Source organism: Pleurodeles waltl, chromosome 3_1 (genome assembly GCF_031143425.1).
Source record: "Pleurodeles waltl isolate 20211129_DDA chromosome 3_1, aPleWal1.hap1.20221129, whole genome shotgun sequence".
NCBI classification, from domain to species: domain Eukaryota; kingdom Metazoa; phylum Chordata; class Amphibia; order Caudata; family Salamandridae; genus Pleurodeles; species Pleurodeles waltl.
The window spans coordinates 822,914,552-822,940,923 of record NC_090440.1 but is presented as its reverse complement, the minus strand read 5'-3'; positions in this window follow the sequence as shown (position 1 = coordinate 822,940,923).

Sequence of the window (26,372 nt, the reverse complement as noted above, 5' to 3'; positions counted from 1 at the left end):
AGGAAGTGGAGGTGTCCTGAGGCTGAGGTGTTGTTGCAACTGGGGTAAGAGGTATAAATATTGGGCGAGTGAGACTCACTGGAGCTGTCTGCCCAGACAGACCAGATGGAGCAGCGAGCTCATCTTCATCCAGACTTGCATGAATGGTGTCCTCACCGAAGGCTTGATCCTGGACTGGAATGGAGGTGTCCTCAGTGGCAGAAAGTGGTCCACTGGCTCTGGGACTTAATATGGACTGCAAAACAATCAGAAATTAAAAACCTGGATTGTACATCAAATGTGTCTTCAGCTACTAATGAAGCCACCTAACAGCAAAAAATTAATTAACAGAATGATTAGTCTTTTCTGTGATTTTTTTGTGGATTACACATTCAGAAATTTACATACACACAAACTTCAGAAATACAGATGAAGTGATGTCTTGAAAAGTAGAAGATTATTTGGAAAGTGTACATTACATGTACCAAACAGCCAACCCAGCACAGTAGAGAGGAGAATTGAGAATTAAACCATTCCAAGGCCCAGCAGGCTAAAATCAGACTCATATACAACTTAATGCCATTAGCCATCATACAAACATTGTAAAGTAAATTGTTTATCAATACTACTTACATTCAGCATACATCAGGACTTGATTGATAATCTTTTACTCAACATACTATGATCTGTGAAAACCAATGACATCAATTCAATTGAATGACTAGAAGGTGACAACATACTACATCATTGTAGTTGTATTAATGCCTATTCACCATTAACAACACTTGTAAAAATGTGAGTTAAACATACCTAGTAAAATATATTCAGTGAAAATGAACACACATTTACAATATGTAGACACATGTGAATGATGTAAATAGGTGAAAATTACACTTAGGAGCACTATCCATTCATGTAGAAATAGATGGAGTTTGGAACCTGTTTTCTTGAGTACAACACCATACATTGACACAAACTCACAAACTAGGCAAATGCAAGGGATGATGCATGGAGAACAACCTACATTATGACAACAAACATTGATAACTGTTATAAAGAGAAATGCAACCATAATGGTACTAATTTGACGATAACAATATATGTTGATACTTTAAATTTGTATTTATGTGTTTTAGTAATGGTCTAAAAACATTATCAACAGCTAACCTAAGGGCAAAATCTACATTTCGGATTAGCAAGACTTTAATACGTCCAACCTACCAGTCTCCACACCATCAGGAATTCCTGTCTAGCCTGCAGAATGTAGAATCTGCAAGACCTTCTCCTCCCAGGGAAAAAGGTTGTAATGGGGGGCAGGGAGAACCACCCCCAGTCCTACGGACCTCCGGGTGAAGCTTGGAGACCAGAGAAAGCATTGTCTTCTGGATGTTGTTCCACCTCTTCCTAATTTCCTTCTGTGTGCACAAGTTGTTTGCTAAAGCATTCACTGTCAACTATTCTGGCCCACATTTGCCTTTTCTGAGATATGGTTGTGTTTTGTATTTGGGCTTCAAATAATTGTGGGTCTACTTTGATTATTTTACCCACCATGACTGATAATTTTCCCTCTGTGAAATTTAAATTCATTTACCCTGCCATAGTGAGTAATTTAAAAGAAAATGAAATAGTGGCCCACAAGTAGATGACATTTTAAAATATAAAACAAATTAAAAATGAGCAGAGGGAGTGTGGTTGATAGGTATTCACAATTGTCCGTTATACATCAGGTGTGTGCTGCTTGCATCTGTCCAATAGCCACAGCCATAGTACAATGTTGAGTGGGTCTTGTGAAGGACTCTGGCCGTCAGCAATCTGCTGCAAGAACAACACCAGCATGACTGTGAAACCTAAATATGCTCTGCATAATCCTGCCACCCTGACAACAATGGAGTACTGTTAGCCAGCATTGTAGTCCATCTCGTTGGCAGAAGGAGACCGCTTACTCTGCAGACTCCACTCTGTCGATGCAGAGGGAGGTTCGGCTACCATGCATCTAAATACAGCAGTCAGAACTCTGTCAGCTTGATTGAGTACTTGGAACCAGCATCACCGCCGGATGATGTAACTCCCATCAAGATCTAAATCAGGCCCTAAGTCAGAAGGTAAAATGTTTGACTGGGATGAACTTGCTTTGTGTATCCAAACTGCTTCATATACCCAACACATGCATGTATCTATCGCATCTGCTTTCACAAAACTTCCCGATACCTCTGCTTACCTGGTCTCCTACTTGTACACATCCCACTCATATGGAAGGTGGTTAAGCCTTCTCCTGGAATGACCTGCTGTGACATGTAAGAGCCTCCTTCTCACTTCTTGAATTCCGGAAGAAGATAAAGACCTGCCTTTCGGAGTAGTTTGATTTGGCTATATGTTTGGCTACACTCACAAATGCTCAATGCCAGGATACCGTCCAAGGTGATAGTGCGCTCTACAAATCTAAATAGCATTACATAACCCATGCTTCCTCACTGTTGGCGTGAAATAGCACCTAGGTCCCAGTAACCTATGTGGCTACTGATTGGAACTTCACTATTTCTTGGTGCTTTGTGCTTTCCATCTTCAAATCTTTATATCTCTGGTTTTACTTATATTTTGTTGTTTTGGTGTCATTTTACTCATTAAACGTTTCTGTATTACTCTAAATTGGTTGTGGGATTCTTATTATTACATTATTATGTTTTGATTTCTAACTATTTTGTTACTTCTAAATACATTACACATTGTCCTAAGCTAAGCACGTCTGCTGTGTGTCAAAGTTACCGGGTGGTTAAGCCCATGTTTAAAATATTGAAACCGTGTTTTGCTTAAACTCGTTCATGGCCTTGTTCCTTGTGGTGGACTCGCATTCACCCCAATTAATTACTTACTTTCTCACAATGATGAGAACAAAATCAACTTACAGTGGATCGTGCTGACGATGGAAGAAGATATGCAAGTCTTCCCAATAAATGTTCATAGCATTATTTATTGAAAAGTTAGTTAAGTGTCCAAAGGAGAATAAAAAAATCTGGATCGGGTACAGAATTAGGCCTTATGTGAGTTTTGTTTCATGATGAAGTTCATGACTGTAGCACATTGGTAAAGGAATTGTGAATTGATAAATTAGCTGAGTTGTAATTGGATTTGTAATGACAGAAGTGCAATAGAGAGGGTCCAAGGTTTAAAATCTATTGCTGTGTTAAATTAAAATTTTGCCAGAAAAGATTTGTTAAAATGAGAAATATGACAAACGTTCCATCTAAGATTTTTTTGCATTACAGTTCTTAAACGGCATCCTGGCTTTGCTCTTTTTTTCTGGAATCTACCTTTTTAGTATTTTGTCTGATTTCTTTCCCATAAACATCAACACTTTTGTTAGACATTATAAAGCTAATTTATTTTTGAGAAACCATATGGAGTTGTAGAAACAAAACCTTCAGAGCTTTGCACACATCTAATAAAAACAAATTGTGGTAAAAAGTGAGAACTCCATCAATTGTGCCTTGAGTCAGAACAGGTGAGATTAACTAATCAAATTATGTGTGTAATTTACCAGGACCCAGTCTCAAATTATGTGTGAAACCACAAATGAAGATATGCAAATTTGGGGTGTTTTTGTCTGCATTCCTTAAACTCTAGAAGATCTGCATAGTGTGCCAATATGTTTTTAAACACCTACTGGGATTTTAATCCAGGTGTGTTGAGTTATCAGTCTCATTCACAAATAAGGTAATACACAAGCACCTTTTAAGTATAGATTTATTACATTGTTAGAAGTTGGTAATACATATTTGGGAAGGTTTTTAGCTGACTCACATTCTAATTCAAAAGCTATTCCCCTTTTTCATATTGTGTACGGATAACATGATGTCCTCTGTGCAATTATGTGTCCCTTTGTTTGATTTCTTAGAATGCTACACAGTGTTGCACTGCTACAGATTTTTCAAATGTTATTGATAAAATAAGTTTAACCTCCTGTAGGCTAAAGCACAATTTTGAGGAAACCAAGACCATTCTGTTAACCCCACAATAAGTTTTTATTGGGAGCAACGATTACTACTGTGTCTATTGAAACAGCCCTTGTTCACATGCAAGAGCTGCGCTGCCCTATAACCTATGTTTAACTCCCTGAAGGTACAGTTATGATCTTCATCGCCTAATGTCACATCTCCATCTTGTCCCCTATGTGCTGCGGGTTTTTACTCACAAGGCTCATGTCATCCTGTCCTTGTGGTGCCTCCCTCTCCGAGCATTTCAAGTCATCCTTCCCTTGTGGTGCCTTCTTATTTCGAGCACTCCATGGCCCCCTCCCAGGAAGCTTGAACCATTGAACCTCCTGTTCTGTTGCTAAGGAAGTTTGGTCTGTCTTTGCATCTGCAGATTATCATCTCTCTCTTGGACAAGTTACGAATCCACTGTGACCCATTGACCTGTACCATCATGCACGTTATACTTGTTAATTGTTTCCAATTATCATTTGAACCTTCCAACTGTAAGGCCTTATGTCTGTTGTATGTAACATGTGATTTTCCCAGGTTCACTTGAATATTCCAGGCTTCCATGTGGGACATGTGCCTTCTGGAACAATCTTTACTTCTAGTATAAATACCCCTCCTGAACCTGCTTCAGTGCTTGGCCTCATTCCAGTCATGCACAAGCATCCTCCTTGCACTTTCCTCATGAGTCACCCAGAACTTCCAGCAGTCTAGTCTTTCAAGCCTTCCTGATGATTCCATGATGCTGACTTCAGCAGTGCTTCTAGTGTGTTCCTTCATGATCTATAAATTCGACCTCCTTTTGTGCTTCTTGCATCGCAGCCTCCTGTTGTCTTTGGTTATCAGTTAAAGTACTCAACAAGTCAACCTCCCAGGTTAGTGCTCACTAATCCATACGTTACCAGATAATTTAAAGACTAATGCTTATGAAGGCTTGAGTATATCTTTGGACATTGGATATTGCAGAGTATTACCCCAAAAGGACCAGCACTCTGGATTTTTGCATTTCAGTGCCCTGAACTTTATTGTACCTGAACTGAAAGTTGGCCACTGTGCGTCTTGACAAGTCGTATCAAGCCTTTTGAGAGAAACGTCCTTAGCTGAAGTTGTATCTGAATTTGAATTTGATCCTTGTATGTTCTGGGATGCCTGGAAACTCCACTGTATTCTTGAAATGGTTCCTGCTCTCTCTCCCAGGCAATATTTGTGATGAAGTCCGTAAGTGTACATTATCATGTAGACAATTGTTGAAATATTCTGAATTGAGAATTAATGGGTAATGTAGCTTCTTTTTGTTTGTAATGCTCTGCTCCCGGTAACTAAGTCCAGGAAGTCCAGGAAGTCCCAAACCTAGTAGGCAGTGCACAAGATAGCAGTGCAGTCTCCTTCAGTGACACAAGCTCATCTTTTCTTGTTTATCCCTACCCCCTTCCGTTGGAGGAAGTGGATGAATAAGGGTTTGTCTTTCCTTTGTTCAGGCGCTGTTTCCGGAGGGAATGGAGGTTAAACATTGCCTCCGTGTTTGGAACCAGGTGAGTTTGTGGCACCTGAGTGGCATAGGTTTCTGCCCCAGTATTTCCATGGCCAGACATCTCTGAAGTGGAGCCTTCTGACATAGCTTGGTAAAGTCAGAGGGAGTTAAGGCGAGTAGCAGCTTATACAGGGATGAAAAACAAGGCGAAGGGAGTACAATATGGCATTGAGGCAGGTTGGCTGGTGGCATGGATGCAGCTTTTGGACTACTTTCTGGTATACAATAGCTATTCACTGCTGCACTCCTAGAATTTCACACCCTTCACCCAGACAGTATTGAATAGAAAGCACTTCTATGGATAGAGGAGAAGCCATGATGGCCAAGAAGTGTCACTATGGGAGACTGGTCTATTTGAAAGCCTTTAAAAAAACTAAAGCCAACACCTTGAGAAAGAATTCTCTGTATGTGAATGCCAGTAAGGCTTTAACTCATTTTTTCTTTTTCAGCAAAAGGGAGCTTGGATCGAACAAGATGGCTTTGGTATAGTAAAATGTAGAGACAAATCCAGAATTTCTGAAAGAAGCCGCATCCCCCACTGTGTAAGACCTTAGAACCTGATAATGTGGAAGGGTGTTTGGACCAAGCAAACTCACCTACTAGGGAAAAGGTATCTTTCAATGAAGATTTTACTCTCCCTGACACAGACATTGAACCAAGTCAAAATCAATCTCAAATAGTAAATCCTGATTTTTCCTCAACTCCTGGTCTGAGGAAAACATGGTGGGCATTCCCCTAGTTTGTGCAAGTGGATGCAGATCTTCAGTATCACACCTACTGAGAGTTTCCTGACTTGCTTAAGAGTGTCAGGCACTCCAGTATTGTGCTTGATCTCACAGTCTTCTTGTAACTTCCTGGGGAACTATGTCCAGTCATCGGGATCCTTACATTCTTTAGAAAGAATCTTGTCTTTAATTTTGGCTTCAATGGAGAGATCATTGAATAACTTTTATCATATCTTGGACTAACTTCTGTCCTTAACTGAATTTTAGTATTTGGATAAGAGAGCTCTATTGGAAAGGACCACTTGTCCCTGGCCTTCACTTCTCCCCCTCAGTTTGGACCCAGCTAAATGCAAATCAGTCTTGACCCTGCTACTCACAGGAACAGTGCAGCCCAAACTGCCAGGCCAGGTCCTCCCTGAACTGGAACACCAGCAACCTAGGACCGGTTTCAGCCTAGTTTGGGCTCATCAGCCAGGTATGGCTTGGCTCCAGCAGTTCAGGCTGGACTGTTCCCATTGGAGCAGGGTCAAGGCTGTGGCTGGTTCCAAACTGAGATTGCATGCTGGTTGAAAAACAATAGATTGGAATGCAGCCCTGGGCAATTGCTAGTAGCTGAGATTAATTCAAGCACTCCATCCATCACCTTGCCTTTGCAGTTGCAACCCTATGTGTGATGGGTATGCCCAGACGTGGGTCCCGTGCTCGCTATGCCACTGGAATCAAGCAATAGCTGGCTGATGAGTTCATTATAAGGACAAAACAAGTCCTGTGGTGCTGGTTTTTGGTTTACGGAGGAACAGGCCTGGCAGTTCAGGCTGGACTGTTCCAATTGAAATAAGGTTAAGGCTGATTTGCATATGAATAGATCCAAACTGAGGTGGCATGATGGACACAAAAAATGATGGATTGAGATGCGGCCTGAGCAATCACAGGTGGCTGAGATTAATTCAAGCATTCCATCCATCTCCTTGCTGTTGTGGCAGTTGTAGCCCTAAGTGCAACGGGTATTTCTAGACATGGGTCTTGTGCTCATCGTGTCACTGGAATTAAGCTATACTTGGCTGATAAGACCACAATAGGGCCAAAACTGGTCCTGGGTTGCTCTTTTTCCAGTTCAGGGAGGGTCTGGCCTGTCAGTTCGGGCTGGGCTGTTCTGATTGGGGCCGGGTCACAGCTGATTTGCATATAGCTGGGGTCTAACTGAGGCTGAATGGTGGGCTAAAAACAATGAATTGGAATGCAGCCCAGTAAGAGGCTGGCCTGTTTTGTAGTGGGTACCTAAGGTACTTACACCTTATACCAGGTCCAGTTATCCCTTATTAGTGAAATGTAGGCAGTGTTCTAGCAGCTTGGGCTGTCTAGGGGTTGCTGTAGCAGAGCAGCCTATGCTGAACTAAGAGACATGCAAAGCTTCTGAAATACCACTATAGTTGCACAGTACTTCTACACAATAAGAGACAATACTCAGTGTTACCAAAAATAAAGGTAATTTATTTTAGTGACACAAGGCCACAAATATCTTAGAGGCAATACTCCTTCTGGAGGTAAGTATTATACACAGTATATACACTAGAGACCAAAATCAGGTAAGTAAATAGTCATAGAATAGTGCAAACAGTAGAAAATACAATAGAATGCAATAGGCCTAGGGGCAACACAAACCATATACTAAGAAAGTGGAATGCGAATAATGAATTCCCCCCTAGGCAAGTGCAGTGTGTAGAGGGGTGCTGGGATTGTAAGAAAACACCAAAGGTAAGTAAAATAATCCACCCCATAGCCCAGGAAAGTAGGAGTAAATTACTGCAAGTTTCATCCGGACACACTACAACCGTGATAAGAGTTATTGCAAGAACCATGCAAGACTGCAAGCAACAAATGGTGGATTCCTGGACCTGAAGATCTGTGAAGAGAGGAAACCAAGTCAAGAAGTCACAGAAGATTCCAGGAAGGACAGAAGCTCCTGCCAACCTAGAAGTTGGTGCAAAAGAGGATTATCCGGTTAGAAGAAGTCTGCAGAAGAGCACCAAAGAAGATGGCTGTGGGTTCCTGCATGGTGCAGGAGATGTCCCTCGTCGAGATGTTGGATGCAGGCTATTTGCGTTGCTGGATTTTTCCAACAAGCCTTGGTTCAAGCAAGGTCACGGTTTTCGTCAAAATGGCACTGCCTGGACCTAGGACGAACCTTAGGGCCTCAACTCAGACTGAGGAGGCAAAGGGGGCTCCCAACACTGGAGAGAGCCCACAGATGACCAGGCAGCACCCATGGGAGTCCCAGGACATGGGGACAAAGAAGGTGCAAATTGCAGTTGGTGCAGCACAACAAAAGAAGGTCCCCCGCCGCCGGAGAACAACTCAGCGAGTTGTGCGTCACAGGATGGAGTGCTAGGTGGCAAAAGAAATGCTGCAGCCCATAAGGATCTCCTGATACCCCAATGCCCTGGCTACCTTGGTACCATATATTAGGGACTTATACGGGGGTCCAGTGTGCACATTGGTTGGAATATGAAGTCACTAAACTATAGTGACTAATTTGGAAGTAGAGAGAGCATAAGCACTGGATTTCTGGTTAGCAGAACTTCAGTAACACAGTTAAGCACTACTGACAACACACACATTAGGTCACAAACTATGAGCACTGGGGTCCTGACTAGCAGGATCCCAGTGAGACAGGCACAAAATACTGACAAACAGGCAGAAATTGGGGGTAACATGCCAAGAAAAATTGTACTTTCCTACAAGCCCTGACAGATCGCCAGTGGCTGAGATTAATTCAAACATTCCATCCATCACCTTTTTTTTTTTAATGATGCAGGATATAGCAATGAGAAAAGGCACTTTAGTGATGACTCTGACAATGACGCTGAACATCCCTCTTTACTACCTGCAGGACCAATATTATAAATAATTGTTTTTGAGGTACATGAGACAAGGAATGTATCTGGATATATAAAGTTTATTTTTCCCTTTGTATCATTCTTACGTCATATGTAACAGTTGTTAAAGAGACATAGGGCCTGATTTAGATCTTGGCGGAGGGGAATACTTCATCACAAACATGAAGGATAGTCCTTCCGCACTATCATGATCCCATAATATCTTATGGAGACCGTATTATGCTAGGTGGAATATCTGCCTGCCAAGATCTAAATCAGGCCCATAGTTTTCCTAGCTTTCTGAACACTCATACTGAATTCAGATGTTTCCTCTGCAACTTTTGTTGGATCAGTAGAATAGAGTTTTCTAACCAGTGGAATTATGATGCTGTATGAGTGCTAGTTGGTACATCTCCTAACAAATCAGCCATTTGTCTAAAGGCTAATATCTTGACCTGTATATTTTACTTTGCAGTGTTGACTGAGTGTTCACAGTATGTGTTATAATGATAGTGTCAATAGAAGGTCGAGTGGGAATTGTCAAGAATGGTTTTATTTTTCAACTAATTGCTTCTACTTTTCTTGTTGGATGATTTTTCAGAATATGGTGTTTCGATTGTAGTGAGGTTTTCTTGCTCTTGTTGTTGTTTGTCAGTTTGTGCCTGGTTTCTGTGGTTAGATGGCTCGGTAAGGGAACACATTGTTTATTATTTTGCATCATATTTTTTATTAAAAAATAAATGAGTGTATTAAGATTTATTACATGTTTTTTTACTTTCTTATAGTATTTTAAGGTTCTTTTATTTGAAAAAAAATATATCTGCAACATATAAAAAGTGTATTTTAGTTCTATTTAATTGTTTTATTGAATGTTTTGGCAACAAAGGCAATACTAACTTTACAAGGACTACTTTTCCCATGATAAATTGCTTGTGTTTATGTATATATGAGTGCTTCACCACCCCACATAGGGGTAGTAAACGCTATATGCATGAAGCAATACAATGCAATACAATAAAATGTATCAACCAATATGTCATGCCATAACAACATTTAAAAAACTTTTTTAACTTACACTAATATTAAAAATTAAAGTGAGTGAGCAACCCGTCCTCCGAAATCTAAATTAGGCCCTATGTGTCAACTGTAGAAATTCCCATCAGTGCCTCTGACTGGCAAATTAATTAAATGAATTCTTCCATTGCTGATGGTGGTAGGCTCATTTCTGGGCCCCCGCCTGTTGCTGCAGCCTCTTGCTTACTAGCTGCAAACAATGTTTTCTTATCTCTTCCATAACCCTGTAAGTGACCCTTACATCATTAATTCTTTGCCGGATACACCTCCTAACCATTTTTAGTAGTCTCTGGAAATGTAAATAAGGTATCAAATAACATTGTTTTCGGCCACATATTTCTCCACCAAATCTCTAGCTTTTGGTCACTAATATTTATTTTTCTATGTTTTCCCCTCTTGCAGCTCATGGATCAATATTTTGTTGCATTCTAAGATTGTTTTGCAATTGATGTAATCTGTGTTCCTCTCCCAGACTGAGATATTGTTTCTGAGTGACACCCCGGGTCTTTGTTTTCACCAGCCACTTTGAAGCTCACAAATGGCAAATTGCGATGTGTATTGAATCAAAAATTGGAAATCATCATTAAGAGATAACGAAGAAATAAAGCAATTGCGATTTGCTGCTTACGTGGCTTAGTGCATACAATTTTCGGTTTAAGAAACTGAGATTCATTACCTTTTGCTCTTTCCAAATCGTAAATTTAAACTGCATAAACTAGGCCTCAAGACTCCACATGTGAAGAAATTGAGGAGGTCTTTAATGAATAAAAGATTTAAAGAAGGGGGAGATTTTGGCACCTCTGCTTTTCAGTTTGTACTGTGGTTCTAAAAATTCTGGACCCATGTAATCTGCTTTGCCACAGCAGTACGATTTTAGTATCAAAAGACCGATAATGACTAGTACACTAAGCATGAGCATTTTTCGCTCAATTCCAGCAGCGTTTTCACCTCGAAATCGCCATTTTCGTCCTGCACTTGTGAATCCCATTTTTTTAAGTTGCCCTCACATAGGTTTATAATACAGTCGGATTTGATTCCAAGGACACGTACACCTTGATTGACTTTTCTCTGACCTGGGCAAGCTGGAACCATTGCCTCAGGCCAAACCTGTTTGGTCAGTCCCTCTCCCAGTGGCCGAATCAGATAGCATCAAGGCACACCATGCCATAAAACCCTTATTATCGCTCACACACCCTGCCTAATCTTGCTCACACCTGCACCTGCTCTTTTCTTCTTCTTACTTTACGAGGGGGAGGTGCCAGTTTTTATTGGGGGTCCACACGTATCTGATGTGAAATACTAGGCCTTGCCGGGTAATTTATTATGGGTTGGATGACATGAAATACGAGGTTTCATCATGACACTGTTTTTTTCCTTTGTAGTGAAGACATGTGAATGACCAACCAAAATGTCAAGAATGTTTGCCTGAAGCTTAAAAAACTGTATATAAGGAAACCTGATTTTGCATTGACACACAGTCTCCTGAGAACATACAAGTCGTGCTGTTGTACTTCTAGGACGCTTGTCAATTGGTTGCAGCCAATAAATTTGATCTTTTACTTCACCTAGAAGACTCTGAGTTTCTGTAGTCTGAATCAGGAAAGTACCCGAGGTCTTTGGGTGTACCCTGGCACCGCTGGGTTACCGGATCAGTACCGGTTCTGAAAAACCCAGTACCTCAGTTGGCACCCAACGTGGGCCGATACCAGCGGTACCGGTCCAAGCCTGAGGTTCGTGAGGAGCTTCGTGTGAAAATTCTGGAGGAAGGCCGCCACTTCATCGACCCCTGCATGTCGACGTGGTCCCAAAGTCTTTGCTGCGAAGACTGCTGCCCTGGCTATCGCCCTGATTTGGACCCTTGATGTTTGGTAGAGCGAAACGATAAGACGAGTCTTCTGGTGACGTCATTTGATATTTTCAGTTAAGTATAAGTGGAGCGTCTCCCAGTCCTTAGTTGGACACTTGATTTGGTCCTTAGTTGGACACTTGGTTTGGTCCTTAAGTTGGACATTTGGTTTGGTATCCCTTCGGGATCACTTTGATTTGGAACTTGCAATTACCAAAGCCGAAGGACTCGTGTATTCACGAGACTATCGTAAACGATAATCCTTTGAAGTTTGAAGCTAGACTAGTGAGCGAAGATGCCTGGTCTTAGCAGACTTGGAAATTTGTTTTGTCTTGGTTGTAAAAGGGACTCCCGGTTGGAGGACTCATGTCCGGTTCCTCCGATTGGAACTCCAACTTATAAACTATATGTGAAGCACGGAGTAGGCCCCATCACATATAATGAAGTATGGATCCGTTACACCAGAAAAGATGGTGTTTTAAAATGGCCCCAAAATGGTAGCTTTGACACAGAAATCTTAGATAACCTCGAAGTTAGACTTTTTAAGAAGAAAGCCCGGCCGGCAATGTTTGATTCTTTCCGCTTATGGCGTAAAGAAGCCAAGCAAAAGGAAATTAAATTAGCTAAGAAAAATAAGAGAGAAAAAGGTATTTCGATTATGCAAGCTGCTATACAGTTTAAAGATAACGAAGCAGAACAGTTGAATGAGCAGTTGCATAGGCGACACAAAATGACAGTAGATAAATGCTATCCAGTTTTGTCGCCTCTTCAGCAAGATGCAGCAAAAGACTCTGAAAAAGATCCCCTAATGTCGCATTTGCTAAGTTCGCCACCACCCTATGCGCAGAATGCAACGGCACCTCCGCAACCTCTAGTTGCACAACCAGTGGTTGCATTGCCTCCTGCTCCTCCCCAGCACCCACCAGCTATTCTTCAGTTGGTTCCTATTCCTCCGGTGCAGCCTTCTCAAGGGCCATCCGCTTTGACATCTGCTCTGCCTTTACTTCCTACAACTTTGACTACTATAGCGACTACCACTCCTGGTATTGTTTCTGACACTGCTTCTGTCTCTGCCTTGTCTCATTCTGTTTTTCCTCCTGTTCATTTGTCAACCTCTCCCTCTATCCGTCAGAGAATGACAAACACTGTGACTAGTCTTTTATCCCCTCTCTTTGGGTCATTAGCTACGACCCCAGTTACAGAGCGTAAGCAATTGCGTAGCCAATTGCCTGATGGTATGGAGAAAGAGACACTGAATTATTTGGCGCATAAATGGGTTACTGAACCAGCGAGATATGAACTAGAGTCTGTTATGGATGTCTTCCATCAGTGGGAAGAACCGAAACAGAGATACGTTTTTGAGAAAATGTGTACTTTCCTTTCTGAGGATTTAGAGGAAAATGGTTTGGAGCCCAATCCGCCTAAGTTGTGTCGTGTACGGTTTGATTTTTCGACAGGTTTGATTGTGGGTTCAGATGTCGAGAAAGCAGTTGCGACGTTATTGTCGTTTAGGACTGAAGGTGTTTCCAGGTTATTGTTTAAATATGATTCTTCTGCTAAAAAGAAAGGGAAACAATACCCCATGAGAGAAGTTCCCCCACAGTGGAGGGAAGGGGACCCAAATGCTAATCCACCTGTCCTGCCTCACTTCCAGCGTGTATGGGTACACGTTCCATGGAAGCGAGCTGAAGTTTTAGCCCTTAAGCAGACATTGCCTGATCCCCGTAAGAATCCTACAGGGTATTACAAGGAATTGTCACAGACTGCGGGGTCTTGTATTATGAATTTAGCGGACATAGACATGTTGTTTGGGAATGTTGTTCCACAGCCTTTATGGGGAAAGATTCGCCATGCAGACCATGCTCAAGAATTAGGTGACACATGGGCTAATGTTGCTGCTGCAGATGCCCGACAAATTGGTGGTGCTAAACCTGAGCCTTTAGTGACAGAACTTCCTGGTAGAATTATTGATTACATGAAAACTATAATGCCTGCGATACGTGAAAACTGGGATAAATTGTCTGCATGTAAGCAAAAGAAAGAGGAAACGGTATCAGATTTCTTCACCAGGTTTGAAGAAACGTTTGTGGACCACAGTGGTCAAGATATGAGCACGGAAGGTGGTCAACGTTTGTTCGTCGATAAATTTGTGCATAATCTGCTTCCTGAGTTGTGTAAAAAGTTAAAAGATTCAGAAAGTTCTTGGGCAGTTTCCTCTTCAGCGCAGATATTGGCTACTGCACAATACTACGAAAATAGAGATAAAGATGAGAGAGATAGAGTAGAGAAGAAAACAAAAGATTTGAAAACGAAGGTTCTGTTACAACAAGCGTACCCGCCACGTGGTGGTCAGAATAGTGGTGCACAGAACAACTATCAGAATAGCTATCAGCCCCAACCGTTTCAGAGAAACTCGCAAAGAGCCGAGTATGCTCAACCACGTATCCCAGTAGGTCCTAATCAGTGTTCATATTGCAAGGAAGAGGGTCATTTCAAGTATAGTTGCCCTGCTTTGCTACAGCGCGCAAATGGTAATTCTGGTTTAAGAGGTTGAGGTGTTCCACAAGCACCTAGAGGAAGAGGACGTGGAAATGTCCCCCAGAGCGCGCGCCCATTCCTCCCTCAAAACTCAATGAACAGATTTGATCAACAGGTTAATGCATCCGGTAGGACGGCTCAGTACTATACTGATGATTACTATACAGAGGGTGAGCATTTGGACAGTAATGATTGCTAGGACAGCCATAGACAAAGAGAGGGAGTTGTTTCAGTTCCAGTAGATCAGAGTGGGCCTTATGTTGAGGTGATTGCATCAGGTGTGTCAGAACCTTTTCTGTTGGATACTGGTGCTACCAAGAGTTCTATTATGCACTCAAAACTCCCTGGCGCACCTTTGTCTGGCGAAACAAATGTATCAGTAGGTTTTTCCGGCGCCCCAGTTAGAAATCCGATTTCAAACCCTATATCTCTTTCTGTTGGACCTTGTAAATTTGAAACACCCCTTATTTTGACGACAGGCTGTGGCGAGAACTTGTTAGGATTAGATTTGTTAAAAAGATTGTATGCGACATTGTATTGCTCTCCTTCTGGAGTGCAACTCACATTGGGTAAGAAAGTGGTTTCACCAATGTATTTGTCAAAGGACAGATTTCCACCAGAATTTTCGTCTCTTCCTAATACTCTTTGGGCTACTGGACCTAATGATGTAGGTCTTTTGGAAATTCAGCCATATGTGATAACATTAAAAGCCAATGTTAAAATGCCACGTATTCCCCAATACAAGATCTCTAGTGAAGGGGAAAAAGCGTTGATGGCAATTATTCGTGATCTGATTGAGAAGGATGTAATTGAAGAGACAAGAGGCAACGTTTGCAATAGTCCTGTTTTGCCTGTCTTGAAGCATACTGACCCTACTCAGCCACCTGTTTATAGGTTTGTAATTGATCTTAGAGAGGTGAACAAAATAGTTGTGCCACAGTTTCCAGTCGTCCCCGATATCACTGCATTGTTGACAATGATTCCAGCTTCAGCCACTTGGTTCTCAGTAATAGACCTGAAGAATGCTTTCTTCAGCATCCCTATTGCAGAAGAGAGCAGGGACATTTTTGGCTTCAATTTGGGAGGACGAAGCTTCAGATTTAAGAGAGCTCCTCAAGGCTATTGTGAAAGTCCATCCATCTATAGTCAGGCTTTGAAAGCACAACTTGACACTCTTATGTTACCTGATGGCGCCACTCTCATTCAATATGTGGATGATTTGCTAGTTGCCGCATATACTAAGGAGATCTGCAAAGAAGCAACATTGTCATTATTGCGTCATTTGTCTGATTTACACCACAAAGTGTCCCTTTCAAAGTTACAGTATTGTAAAAAAGAAGTGACCTATTTAGGTCATCTCTTTTCAAAGGAGGGAAGGCAACTGACCCCAGAGAGAATCAGGGCTGTTGCAGCAATGAGTGTTCCAAGAACACAAAGAGAAGTGCGTGCTTTCTTGGGTATTACATCATATTGCAGACAATGGATACCTAATTTTTCGTTAATAGCCAAACCCTTGGTGGCATTAACTTGTAAAGATATACCGAATCCCGTCCCATGGTCTGAAGATTGTCAGAAAAGTTTTGTCGAATTACGTGATGCATTATGTTCAGCTCCTGTGTTGGGTACCCCCAACTACAGCAAGCCTTTTACATTGTATGTCCATGAGAAAGAAGGTTGTGCGTTAGCAGTTTTGACACAACAGTTTGGAGACAGGGAGCGTCCATGCGCCTATTTCTCTTCAACCTTAGACCCAGTAGCTAAGGCACTACCGAGCTGCTTAAGAGCGGCAGCGGCAGCTGCTGTTTCTCTCCGCCAGTCTGCTGGTTTAGTGATGAATAACACATTAGTCGTAATGGTTCCACATGCAGTGGACACGTTGTTAAACAGAACCAAGACACAGCATTTAACTAGTGCTCGATTGTCAGGTTACGAGTTGACATTGTTAGCAAGCCATGTACATATAAAAAGATGCACTACACTTAACCCAGCTACGTTATTGCCAATTGTGACGGAGTTAGATACTTCTGAACAACATGATTGTCTCCGTAGAACAGAAGAGGAAACGAAAGGGAGAATAGACCTTCTGGACACTCCCATTGCAAAGAGTGATGGTACTTTGTGGGTGGATGGTTCATGCTTTAAGCTCCCGAATGGTGACACGACTGCGGCGTATGCTGTGACAACTTTGTGTACGATTGTTGAAGCTGCACGTATCCCACATAATTCAGCCCAAGCAGCTGAGTTAATAGCCCTAACAAGAGCATGTACAGTATCAAAAGGAATGAAAGTGACTATCTATACCGATAGCCAATATGCGTTTGGTGTGGCCCATAATTTTGGGCGGTTGTGGAAGGAACGTGGGTTCCTGACCTCGCATGGAACTAAAATACAGCATGGTCAGTTGGTAAATGAGCTCCTTGATTCACTTACTTTACCGTTGCAAGTTGCGATTGTGAAGTGTAGCGCACATAAAAAGGTGACTGATGATGTTGGTCGTGGGAATGCATTTGCTGACGAGGTCGCAAAAGAAACGGCAAGGAATGTGATGAGCCGAATGTATGTCGCGAGCCCTGCAAGATGGATTGGTGATGTTGGAATGTGTGAAGACACGATAGAAAGCGTGCAGTCGATTCAAGCTGAAGCCACAGAGAGAGAATTGAGTGTGTGGAGAGAAAGTACGGGTAAATTGGATGCGAATGGTTGTTGGGTCGAGTTGTCAGAACATCAAAGATGGTTGCTACCCGATGCGTATGTGCTTGCAGTAGTTACAATGGCTCATGGAATGGCTCACATCAGTGTGAAAGGGATTTGTAAGTTGTTGGCCCCAGTATGGCAAAATACAGGAATTCTCAAGTGCGCAGAAAATGTGGTTAGAAATTGCATGGTATGCCTGAAACACAACCCTGGTAGAGGAACCCCAACTCCAGCTGGTCATTTTGCACCTCCTACGTATCCATTTGAGGTTTTGCAGCTAGATTTCATCCACATGGAGAGGTGCAACAACTTAAAATACGTACTCGTAGTTGTTTGTGCCTTTTCAAGATGGGTGGAAGCCTATCCCCTAAAAGACAATACTGCGCTATCCACAGCCAAAGCCCTTGTGAAAGAGTTCTTCCCTAGATTCGGAATGCCGAGAATGATCTGGAGTGACAATGGAAGTGAATTTGTGGGTCAAGTGATGAAGAAAGTATGCGAAGGGCTAGGCATCAACCAAAAGTTTCACGCTGCAAATCACCCCCAATCAGCTGGATTAGTGGAGTGCTATAACGGCACTCTAAAGCTAAAATTGGCCAAGATACAAGCGAGCTCTGGTCTCAAATGGCCTGACGCTCTACCCTTAGCACTCCTATCAACCAGAATGACTGTGCATTCACGAGTGAAACGTAGTCCTTACGAAATAGTCTTTGGCCGCCCGGCCAATATATGGGGAGTGCCTAGGCCCAAGAAGTTTAGCGAGATAGAGCATCCTGTCTTGCTTGACTATCTGTATGAATTGACAGCTAAATTGCGTGTCTTACATCAACAGGTCCACAACACCTTGCCTCCGGTCTCTGAATCTCCAGGTCATCCTATTGAGCCTGGATCCTGGGTTTTAATAAAGAACTTTCAGCGAACCAAAAACGAGCAGCCCAGGTGGACCGGACCGCACCTCGTTCTTCTCTCCACAAGATCAGCTGTTCGAGTAGAAGGGAAGAAACACTGGATCCATGGGACCCATTGCAAAAGGGTACCCCTACCTCTGACATGTGACCGGTGGGTCCAGGAAGGTGTCGCCGACTCAGAGACTGAAACCGTGCCACATTTTCTGCCTTTCAGCGATGCACGAATAAAAGGAACACTCACTGAGAAAGAAAGTGATGACATTTTACAATCAGCAGTATCACCGTCAGTTCGATTGGACACTACAGAACCTGAACTCCTTTTTCAGGACCACACGATACCTGGGACTAACCGTTATAATCTACGACCAAGAATAAAGGACAAATAAAACAGTTTACTTTTCTTCTCTTTAGCAAAGTTCTCCAATATGGAAAATTATTTTTGAATGACTTTTTGCTTTTTGTATTTTTTTTTAACCTCCATCCGGGTTCAGCTGTAGGATCGTGGCTGAAAAGACTTAGGGGGGTAGCCTGTAGACACAAGGTCTACAGGTCTGGTTTGTTTTAGGGCGGCCTGGAACATTCAGAACACTCCTAAGTGAAGTAAACCAACCGCCACGAGCGGCAACGGTTAGAGGATGGAATCTTTCCAAAATGGAGAACATGTTAAAAGACTGAGTTTCAAGAAGAGAATATGTGAAACGATAACCAGGAAACGGTTTTTGCTGCTGTGCATTTTTATGTTATTTAGTATACTTATGTTTTTTATAGGATATATTTTATTCTGTTTTAATGTGATATTGGCACCCACTACCTCGTCTGCACCTCCTCCTTCCACTGTTTCCCCACATTCTTTTCAACTCCTCCCTAAACATGAATCTGCTAGGAGACTAGAGTTCATTAATAACTCCTTCATCCAGCTTTTGCACCAACACCAACTAGTGATAAATACAACTAACTGTTGGGTGTGTGGCCTTATGCCTCACACAGCAGATAAAGGTATCCCTTATCTGATCCTGCCTTTCAGCCACAATGGTTCCGTGTGGGCATTCAGAACGATATTCATCTATGCACACTACCCTCTACGTTTTGCGGAAGACAACCCTAAGAAAAATGCTTTGGTTAAAGGAATCATAGACATGATGAAGGACAATATCTCCTACGAGACTATCCCCAGAGATGAGACAATGGCATATATAGGATGGAACATGACCGGATATGAAGCCACAATGAATGAGAAACAGCAAGCTAAGATATCTTCCCTGATTTGGGTTGTACCCCATCAGGGTCACCTGTGTCTGCAAGGTACTGGCAAGAATCCCAGAGCTCAGCTAGGGGAAAGCGTCTGCACTGAGACATATGTCTTCGCATCTCAGACCTCCCCTCCGCTTTTGGCAGCTAAGGGTACCTATTTCATCTGCCATGATAGAGCCTTTACATGGTTGCCCCCTGACTTTTCGGGCACATGCTTCGTTTCGTTCCTGTTGCCCCCTACCTACACAGCAGCGGCAGATTACCACAAGACAAGAATAGTTAGAGGCGTCTTCAGTGAAGAAGACACTGCAGGACAAGAATTTGGGGACTTCGTAAAGGGTTTTCTGCCATTCTGGGGACAAATAAGTAACAGCAGGAGTATAAGGCAATTGATAAGAGTGGTTGAATCCACCGTGGCTGAAACCGCTGGTGCCCTTGGTAACTTGACTGCTGAGCTCCAGTCGGATCGTCTTATGACCCTTCAGAACAGGGTCGCATTAGATGTCATACTTGCAGACCGGGGTGGAGTATGTACATTGATCCAGTCGAGTTGCTGTGTTTATGTCCCAGATAACGCTCCAACAGTATACCAGGCCATCTCCAAACTGCATAGAATTTCCGAATCTATTCATTTAGATAAAGGAGATTGGTCATTAATGGGATGGCTCTGGGAACTGATATCAGCATGCTGATGGAAGATTCTGATGGTCATTGGGATGATCTTGGCGATTCTTTTCATGTTCTGTCTATGCGTGCAGTGTGCTCCTGCGATATGTGGCCTCTGTGTTACATCATGCATAAGGAAACCTGCACCAAGAGACGAGCTAAATACTAGGATGATGTTACAGCAACATCTCAACGACTTTAGAAACATAGACCTGGACTCAGACTAGCATGAGAATAGGTTTATTGCCTATGTAAGGGCAAAAGGAGGGTTTGTGGTTCTAAAAATTCTGGACCCATGTAATCTGCTTTGCCACAGCAGTACGATTTTAGTATCAAAAGACCGATAATGACTAGTACACTAAGCATGAGCATTTTCGCTCAATTCCAGCAGCGTTTTCACCTCGAAATCGCCATTTTCGTTCTGCACTCGTGAATCCCATTTTTTAAAGTTGCCCTCACATAGGCTTATAATACAGTCGGATTTGATTCCAAGGACACGTACACCTTGATTGACTTTTCTCTGACCTGGGCAAGCTGGAACCATTGCCTCAGGCCAAACCTGTTTGGTCAGTCCCTCTCCCAGTGGCCGAATCAGATAGCATCAAGGCACACCATGCCATAAAACCCTTATTATCGCTCACACACCCTGCCTAATCTTGCTCACACCTGCACCTGCTCTTTTCTTCTTCTTACTTTACGAGGGGGAGGTGCCCGTTTTTATTGGGGGTCCACACTTATCTGATGTGAAATACTAGGCCTTGCCGGGTAATTTATTATGGGTTGGATGACATGAAATACGAGGTTTCATCATGACACTGTTTTTTTCCTTTGTAGTGAAGACATGTGAATGACCAACCAAAATGTCAAGAATGTTTGCCTGAAGCTTAAAAAACTGTATATAAGGAAACCTGATTTTGCATTGACTCACAGTCTCCTGAGAACATGCAAGTCGTGCTGTTGTACTTCTAGGACGCTTGTCAATTGGTTGCAGCCAATAAATTCAATCTTTTACTTCACCTAGAAGACTCTGAGTTTCTGTAGTCTGAATCAGGAAAGTACCCGAGGTCTTTGGGTGTACCCTGGCACCGCTGGGTTACCGGATCAGTACCGGTTCTGAAAAACCCAGTACCTCAGTACACAGAAAAGATGCTCTCTTTATTGAAAACATTTCCCCCTACTGAAGTATAATCCAATATGGGATTTTATATTATGCTAATCACATTATCCTTAGTAGATCAATCCAGGGTAGGCAGTAAAAGAGCTGAGAATGCTGCTTTCTGACTGTTAAGCATTGGGGAAAATGTGCTCTACCATAATTTCATTTTTCAAAATGTTAATGAGACGATGCATTGTTTAAGTACATACATTTATCATACTTACTAGTTTGATGTTAAGATCTTCCTCTAATGCTCTAACTTTTCTAGATGTTTTAGATGTTTGAGTTTGAGATGTTCAGGATGTTTGAGTGTTCTGATGAAATAAATCAATGGCTAAACACGTGAAATACGCATGTAAAAATAGATATGTAGTTAATGTATGATATAAATAGTCTTAAGTTAAACAGTGCTATTGAAGTACATTTTTAGTTTAATTTAAAAATCAAACATATTTTAGTGTACCACTTCCACTGTCAAAGTAAAAAATTGAAGCAGATCTTGTCTCTTTACCCTTTTAAAATAAATAAATCCTCACTGCGGGAGAAAATGAATGTTCCTCATCATGAACTTATAAGAACTGAAAGAACCTAATGTACATTTACTTCTAAGCAATGTACGTTTACAGTGCATGTTCATACTTGCATCTAGAAGCACTAGCATTGGCTATCCTATGGTGTGGAAATTGTTATTTTTGACATCTTTGTCCTAAAAATGTACTGACCATGTGAGAAAGTGTGAATGTACTTCTTGCAAGCATATAACTGTACAATTGTTGACGTTTCACAAAGACATAGGGGCAAAAGGCACAAGGCTGCTCAGTTCATGTTTTCTTATTCATTTTCAGCAGTACCTCACAGTGAGCAGCAGCGGGACTGATGTGTTCTAGGGAAGAATGAATACAAATTGTACCAGAACATGACCTTGCAGTACTTGGCCACATGCCATTTGTTCCAAGGAGTGCTTAGGGTTTCATTCAACTTCATTCACGTTTTCTGGTCCAAACACTGACCTTTAAGGGAGTGGTCCCCCAATAATCATTATAAAAAGTTTGAGATTTGTTGTATTGAGACAATATTTGACTTTGTACAAATTCACAAGGAATTCCACGTGATTCTACACACTGAAATGTCACACAATGATATTCCATGCAGCAGAAGAGTGCTACAACATCATTACACTTGCAAAACCTCTACAAACATGCTTCTTCATCAGAGTTTTTCTCACAATCAAAAAATAGCTTTTTCTGCAAATCCAATCAGTTCTTAGGGGAATTCCCTTCCCAAATACACTGTGAAAGTGTATTTGCTCCGCCTCTTGTTAGCCAATTTACAATCCTTTTCAGCATGGAACAACAACTGCAAGTCGGTGACCAATACCTACAAAATCTCTTGCTTGTGTGCTTCGCCAGCTGTTGCTTGTGCACAGATCTCATAATACCCTCACACCAATTTTTCTGAAATGTAAATTCTACAATATGGGCAAATCCCATTTGCAAATGTGAAAAAAACCTAATTCTTGACCTGTAGTGAGTTATGGGGTTTGACACTGTAAAAGAGTTTTTGTTGCTCACTTATGTAAAACTTAGGTACATAAAAAACTTTGAGAATAGAGACATGAAGAAGGATTCAAACCATGGTAAAAAGGTTTCACTTCTAGGATAGTGTAAGAAATTAGGGGTATTGGTTAAGGAGGATAATGACCCACCTGAAGCAATAACCATAATCCTTGTCCGGGTGAACCACTAAAGTCACTAAATTAACCTAAGCTTGGCCCACTGGCAGCTAATGCACAGGGCAGACAGGCTTAATTTAGAGGCAATGTGTAAAGTATTTATGAGGTACCAAAACAATAATAAAGTCAAAACACAACTCATGTAAAATACCAAACTCATTTAGAAAAACTAAAATAACTTTAAATAAACAAAATGCCACCAACAGGACAAAATCTGTTAAGGGGACCAGAATTATCATTTTTTTTTAAGTTTAAGGTTAAAAATATCAGCAAAAAATGTAATGAGCCATCTCAACTAGTTATGGACTGTACATAGGTGTGATTAAAGGCAGACTGCGATAGATCCTTGGTTAGCTATAGAGACTAGGTTCAACCTGGTTTGACATTTCACCTTCAGTCTTAGGCCCATATTTATACTTTTTGAAGCAAAAATGCGCCAACGCAGTTTTGCGTCAAAAATATTACCGCCGGCTAATGCCATTCATTTGCGCCATGCGGGTGTCAAATTTATACTTTGACGCACGGCGGCGCAAACCACAGGTGTGAGTCATTTTTTTTACTCAAACCACTGCGTCACGTCGTAAAGGAAAATGACGTTAACGCGGCAAAAATGACTGTGAGCCGGTTTACGACGCCGCAAACCAGATACGTGCTGTTTTTTGACGTAATTGCATCAAAAAGCGCCACAAACACTGCAAAATGTGCATAGGAGAGCCAAAATGGATCCCAGATGCTTGCACAGACCCCACGAAGATGACAACAGACCTGGAACCAGCCAGGAGGACCCACACAAGACCCAAGACAGGGAGAAGAAGACAATAAAGTGTTGCTTTAGTGCAGAGGAGCAGGAGATTCTGGTGAAAGAGGTGACGGAACACCAGCACCAACTGTTTGTCACCCCAAAGTTGCCAATTAGTAGGAGAGAGGCAATATGGCAACAAATTGTTGACAAGATCAACAGTGTGGCAGAAGTTAGGAGAACAGTCATCGAGTGCAAGAAATGCTGGCATGACTGCAAGCGCAGGACCAAGGAAAAGATGGCCAGGAACAGGAAGGCAGCACTGCAGACTGGAGGTGGGAGTCCAGCACCGCAGGAGGCCCTGGAGCACATGGAGGAGATGGTGGCAGCCGTCATCCCTAAAGAGATTGTCACAGGGATTCAAGGACATGACAGCACAGACTACCAGGAGACAACACACATGCAGGGTAAGTGGCATGGGAAACTAAAATGCCTAATTGTTAACTGCAACCATGGGGGGGACATACCTACTACACAATGCATGTAAGCCATGATATTCAGGGAGTGGCATGGGTAAAGGGGCACGACACGGGGACATGGCCCTGTTGAAGTAAGCCTCAGCAAGGCCTTCTAGTGCAAGGGGTTCACATTTCTCGGCACAAAGTCCTCAGACCATGTAGGAAGAAGTTGGCACAGAAACTGGAATAAAAGACAAAAGTTTATTAACCTCATGAGGTGGTACTACAGTTCAGACAGCACCCTTGGGTAATGTCTGAAGTAGCACACTGAACTGAGAGAGCATGGTCCTTTTATACCCACACAGGGGCTAAAAGGAGATGGTACAATTATGGAAACAAGACTTGTAAACATGTAAGGTCATGTGGAAAATGCACAGTCGACAGGTAGGAGGAGCTAACAGTTTCCAAGGACTAACAGCTGCAGACCTTACTGAGCATGTGCGAAAGTAAGAGATGCTAAATATAACTTGTCACTAGGCAGATTTCAAGAGCAGTTAACAGAAAGGTAGGACAGAGCATATGGTGAGCACATGGCAGCATGTAGCAGAGAAAATGGCTGCCATGAATACAAAATGGATTCCGCAAAATGTTCACAATAGTTACTAAATACAAGATGTCTTCTGCTAATGCTTAATCTAATCACTGCTAAATTACAACAGACGACCCTTTCAGCATTAGCTGAAGACATTCGTCTTTCTGGGATAATCTAAATATTCATCCTGTATATTTATGCTCATCATTTCAGCTATTTCCTTATCTAACATATGTTGTGCCTTCATTTCTGTAATATTTCTTTTGGTAGGCATACAAGCAGTAATACACATGGAGCAGAACATTGGACCACACTGAATACAGATACAGCATGTAAAAAATATTGCAATTATTACACACAGGACCTTCCAACAGGTAGTTGGTAATATCCATAGTTACCACAAACAAAATATGTATTATGTGAAGCTGTAAAACTACTATTATTTACACTCTCAATAGTTAAAATCAAGGTACAATCGCTTATCCCTACTGGAATTCGTCCAATGCTTCGTATACATAAATCTGCTTTAGTTTTTGTAACAGAAATCACAAATTGTTCTTTCTTGTCAGAGTCTCGTATATTTATGAAGACATATGGTATTGAAAGATTGTCCGGTTGATACTCTTCCGATTCCCATTTAGTTCCTTTAGCTTGGGGATACCCATCTTTGTCTTGGTAGCATACTTTATTAAGGCGAAAAAGAAGTCCGCACCTCTGTACGTTTTCCAGATGCAAACAAAAGCATGTACCAAGCTTAACAAGAACCATTTTGTGAAAAAGGAAGAGGAATGAAAGGTGGTCCTCCTTTCTTTTGATGCGCAGGTATCATTCCACATACCCAACAGTTAGTAGTATTTGTAGCATTATGAGTATGATGCAACATCTGAATGAAAGTATTATTGAAGTACGATTGACGGTGCTTCTGCTCCTGATAGGGAAGCGTAAAGTAATAGTGATCCTCTGGTACTGGAGTAGTGGCAACAAAAAACTCACGAGCAGGAGACTTCTTTTCAATAAACCAGGTGATTGTTGCTGTAACCACCAAAACAACAACAAACCCCATAATACTAATAATCAATTTGTTATTCATTTTAGCAACAGTGATAATCGACCCTTTCAGAAATGAATTAAAAAACAATCGTTGGAGCTCTTATCCCTGGGCAGCCGCTGATTTCTTCACCATGGGCCAAGACGGGTGTCACTACTCTAATGCACGGCTGATCCACCCCCCTTGCCACATTGGCTCTCCGTTTCACTAACCCAGGGCGGTAGCTCAACCAGTCTTTTCAAAACAATTTTCAGATTCTTTCCTTGTTCTCAAATTATATCGCGACACTCCAGAAGTCGTATGGTGCGGGAAGACCTCTGCAGATTCGTCAGGTGATATAGCACGGCCTTTCTCCGTAGTCAAAATCTCTCGATGATCGGTCAGCACAGCAGGTTCCACCAAGGTAGGTAGCACTCTCTTGCAGTGAGTACTATGGACCCAATTCTTTCGGTTCGTCACTCGAACTGCTGTCCTTGTCGCAAGGAGCACCTGTTCTGGGCCTCGCCACCTTGGTTCCAAGCTGCTTGATCTTTCAAAAGACTTAATTATCACCTGATCACCAGGTCGGAGTTCATGGCCTTC